Source organism: Pyrus communis, chromosome 11 (genome assembly GCF_041283825.1).
Source record: "Pyrus communis isolate YQ-2024b chromosome 11, ASM4128382v1, whole genome shotgun sequence".
NCBI classification, from domain to species: Eukaryota; Viridiplantae; Streptophyta; class Magnoliopsida; order Rosales; family Rosaceae; genus Pyrus; species Pyrus communis.
This window is the reverse complement of record NC_142575.1, coordinates 22,612,630-22,617,605: the sequence shown is the minus strand read 5'-3', so window position 1 is coordinate 22,617,605 and position 4,976 is coordinate 22,612,630. Positions and strand designations below refer to the sequence as shown.

Sequence of the window (4,976 nt, the reverse complement as noted above, 5' to 3'; positions counted from 1 at the left end):
TTAAATGTTGAGAAATTTGGCTTAAAAGACTGCAAGCTAATAGCAACTCCACTAACAGTGAATGAGAAATTGTGCAAACTAGATGGAAGTGAACTTGCTGATGAGACTGAATACAGAAAACTTGTTGGAAGCTTACTCTATTTAACTGCAACAAAGCCTGACCTTATGTTTGCAGCAAGCCTTCTTGCAAGATTTATGCACAATCCAACAAATAAGCATATGGGAAACTACTAAGAGAGTTCTGAGATATATTTAAAACACTTTGGATCATGGCATTAAGTATGTTAAAAGACAATTAACTCTTCTTATAAGTTACTGTGATACTCATTGGGCAGGAAGTGAAGATGATATAAGAAGCACCTTTGGTTATGCATGTGCAGTAGAGGCAACTTTATAGGCTAAATGATAAACCTTACTTTAAACCACAGCCAAACATCCTGTGATTTTAAGGTGACTCAAATTAACAGAACCAATCGACGGAATGATTAGTTCTTGGCCCTATTGGAGTGACTTCTGTTTTACATCTCCTGAACAATACCATGTGTTCATTTGGTTCACCGGAAGCCTGACCGGAAGAAGTAGTAACGGTCTGAGAAGTTGACTTAGGCTGGTGCAAAAAGGCATTTTGGTGAGCCAAGTTGATTTTTAACTAAAGGACTTTACTTAGGCAAATAGGCCATTGTTGGGGAAGGACAATCATCCACTATCTCTCTCTGTCACCTATTGCATTTAGGCGCATAAGCATTTACCACATTAACTATTGTCATGGGAAATGGGGACAGTGATGACTAACATTTGTGCCTTCTTTAGGAATTTGAGCTTACTGATGTCTATCCAATCCTAGATAGTATCTTAAAATATCACACAATTTTGGTCGCTTGTTTGCTAAAACATTGGAACTTGCAATAAGCCTTTACTTCAAGTCTTCAACCTTAGGAATTAGATGACCTGGCTGAAGCTTGATCATCTTTAAGATAAAGATGTATTAGACAATATGGGGTGACTGATGTTGCATAAGTCACCCACTGATGTTGCATATGGATATTAGACGATATGAGGTGACTGATGCTGCTATATTTTATGTTCCCTCTTTCCATAAGATTCTCTATTAAGTCCAATCCCTTAATTTGAGGAAGATTGACATCTAGATGACTTGTTGATAGTTGTGTGCTAGCTAGTTTCTGCACTCCCTTAATTTAAGGAGTGACAGCTTTAGGGTTTACCGGGTTAGTAGGATTTGCCAAGGTAAGGTTGCTTCTAACCTTCTACCTCATTATATATCCCCCCCCTTGTACATTCAATCAATCTATGAAAAATACATTGAAACTTAAAGCTAAAATATCCACATGGTATCAGAGCAGGTTATTTCGTAACCTGTCTCTGCCATTCTTGCTGTTGTGTTATTCCTTTCATCTTTGGGCCAAGGCTAAAGAAAGTTCAGTAAATCACGATGAAGAAACTCGCATTGCCTCTCCCCAAATTTCTCAGACGTTGAGGTTAACACCAATCAACGTCTGTGTTCAATTATCTTGAACGAGTTTAATTATCTTCCTTGGTCTCGAGTTATTTCACTAGCTCTCAGAGGCTGAGGGAAATTAGGGTTTGTCAATGGAAGCGTGGTGGCTCCAGATAGCTCTTCGTCAACATACAGTGCATGGCTTTGCAAGGATCAGCTGGTCATGTCCTTACTCCTCAACACCATGGAGAAACATGTTGCTGAGATTTTCAGCTATTACAATTCGTCACTTGATCTTTGGAAAGCCTTGCAGGATATGTATGGCAATCAAAACAATTATGCACAAGTTTTTCAACTTAAGAAGGACTTTGCTAGTGCCCAACAAGAAGGAAAGGCATTTGTTCAACACCTTGGGAGTTTCAAGGCTATATGGAATGAGTTGGATGTTTATCTCCCTCATACCACAAACCTTACCATTCTCCTGAAATGAGCTAAGGAAGGCATAATCTATCAGCTATTAGGGAGTTTAACTCCGAATACAAGGACCTAAGGAGTCACATATTGATGAGTCAAGAATTGCCCACCTTCAACAATGTATGTGCAACTATTCAACGAGAAGAAGCAAGGAAGAAAAGATAAATGCTGAGCACATATCAAGATTGACTAGGACTCGTGCATATGCCTCAAACTACAAGAACTCAGAGGTAAAGGGGTACAAGGGAAGAAATACATACCTAAAATGCAAATATTGCAATGGTGTTGGTCATGTGGAAGACAAGTGTTAGGAACTTCATCCTGAACTCAAGCCTAAATTTAGCAAAGATGGGAAGATGATACCAAGATCATCGTAACAATTCTCAACCCAAGGCTCAACTTGTTAATGCTCACTCTCCTACTGTCTCACAAGGATCCATAGAATTCACTGCCAATCCATTGTTACTTATCAATGAATTTGCAGCCCATCTTCAAAGTAAGGGACATGGAGGAGGTTCACAAGCTCAAGGCAAGGATGAAGGCAGTCATACAGCTATGTTAAGACAGTTTGCCAGCTTTCTTGCTGGAAATGAGAAGGTATCACAAGAGGAAGCACCAGGTATACTCAAAGCCTTCACTACTGCCCTATTGACTAATACTAAAAATGATTGTTGGGTAATACATTCAGGCGCCACAGATCATATGACAAACAAAGTCACAAACTTGCATCATTTTAAACATTTTTTGAGTCCTTCACATATTTCAGTTGCAAATGGAAAAAATGTCTTAGTAATAGGCAAAGGGGAAGTAAACTTACCCTCACACACCACCCTCCACTGCCTTATATGTACCAACATTTCCTTTCCAACTTCTATCAATTGGAAAAATCACAAACACCCTAAATTGCCGTGCTATTTTCTCACCAAATAATGTAATTTTTCAGGATGTTCTCACCATGAAGATGATTGGTAAAGGGATCTTCATAAATGGACTAAGAATGCCTGTTTTCCTCACGCTCTTTAAGCTCAATAAAAGTCCATAGATTAAAACCAACTTTAGCATAAGAGATTAGCTTATCCCTCGAAAGCTATCTTGTCAAAACTATTTCCACAATTTGTAAATCTCATCTTACTTATGATATTTGTCAATTTTCTAAGTTTACTAGACTACCTTTTGGTAATTCAATATCTAGGATAAGTAAACCTTTTGAAATGGTACACACTAATGTATGGGAACCAACAACTGAATCAATGGAAGGTTTTAAGTATTTTGTTCTATTTGTTGATGACTTCTCTTGAATAAGTTTTTTATACCTTACGAAATCAAAGAGTGAAATCCCAAACATTTTCAAAGACTTTCATCTACATGTTCAAACTCAATTTCAATCAAACATTAAAGTCTTAAGATCTGACAATGGCATTGAATTTCTACCCAACAACATGCTTCAATACATAAGTTCTCAGGGCATCATACATCAAACCAGTTGTTTAGGAACTCCCCAACAAAATGGAGTAGTCGAGAGAAGGAATAGGGATCTCTTAGAGAAGACTCGTGCCCTTGTGCTCCACATGAATGTTCGAAAGAAATTTTGGTCATTGTAATCCTCATTGCCACTTATCTCATCAATCGACTCCTAAGTCGAGTGCTAAAGTTCAAATCTCCCTATAAAGTACTCAAAGGTAGAAAATTTGATTTGACACACCTCAAGGTATTTGGATGTGTTTGCTTTGTTCACATTCAAGCCTTGAATCGTGACAAATTAGATGTCAGGGCTACCAAATGTGTGTTTATGGGTTACTCTTTCACCCAAAAGGGATATAAATGCTTCAATCTAGCCACTAAGAAGTGCATTGTGTTAAGAGATGTGAAGTTTGAAAAAGACTATCCTTATTTCACTTCCAAATGAACTACTACAAGTTATGGGGATGAATTGTTTAAATTATTTCCTTTCCCTCAGAACTTTAATCCTGCTATGTTAGAAGAAAACTCAGTCTTTGTGATTTTTGATGGAGAAGAAGTGCAAACTAACTTAGTCACAGCTAGTCTGATTCCTACTAGTGAAGAGAATGATGAGTCTCACTCTGATCATTCTCAACCTCTCATAGACCCTCAAATGATTAAAAGAAGTCGTTCTCAAACAAAGAAACCTCCAACTAGGTTGTAAGATTTTGTTACATATGCCTCACAGCACCCTATCACTAAAAGCATCAGTTTTCGTGAGTTCTCTACATCTCATGTTGCATTTCTCAGTGAAATTGATAAACACTATGAACCTATGAGTTTCTGAAAAGCATCACTCCTCCCACAATGGAATCAAGCCATGGCAGATGAGCTTCATGCACTAGAAGAAAATAACACTTGGAGTTTAGTTTAACTACCACCAGGAAAAAGGCTATTAGAAGTCGTTGGATTTACAAGATCAAATTCAAGGTTGATGGTTCCATCAAAAGACACAAAGCTAGACTTGTAGCTCGAGGTTTCATTCAGACCCTTGGGGTAGATTACAAAGAAACATTTGCCCATGTGGCCAAGATGAATTCCGTGAGGGTTTTACTTTCAATTGCTGTAAATTGTAGGTAGTCCCTCTATCAAATGGAGGTGAAAAATGCTTTTCTTCGTGGAGAGTTACAAGAAGAAATGTATATGCAGCTTACTTTAGGCTATAATGGTCTTAAAGGCAACATGGTGTGTAAATTCCACAAGGCAATATATGGATTGAAACAATCCCCAAGAGCTTGGTATACTAAGCTCAGTTCAGTACTCGAGAAGGCTAGTTTTATACGAAGTAATGTTGATTCCTCACTATTTGTAAGAACTGGTACCAGTGGGAAATTAGTGGTTCTCATCTATGTGGACGATCTCATTATCACAGGAGACAGTGCTGTTGAAATTGAGGCACTAAAAGGTTCACTACATCAAACATTTGCTATCAAAGATATGGGGCGGCTCAAGTATTTTTTGGGTACTGAAATGGCAACATCTTCAAAGGGGCTATTTCTACATCAACACAAATATGTACTAGATCTTCTTCAATAAGCAAACTTGC

The 4,976-nt window shown here is 38.0% G+C and overlaps 1 pseudogene; it reads left to right on the top strand.

The window, feature by feature from the left end:
- Positions 1 to 1,346: 1,346 nt before the first annotated feature.
- LOC137742926 (uncharacterized) lies at positions 1,347 to 2,972 on the top strand (annotated as a pseudogene).
- The last annotated feature ends 2,004 nt before the right edge of the window (positions 2,973 to 4,976 follow it).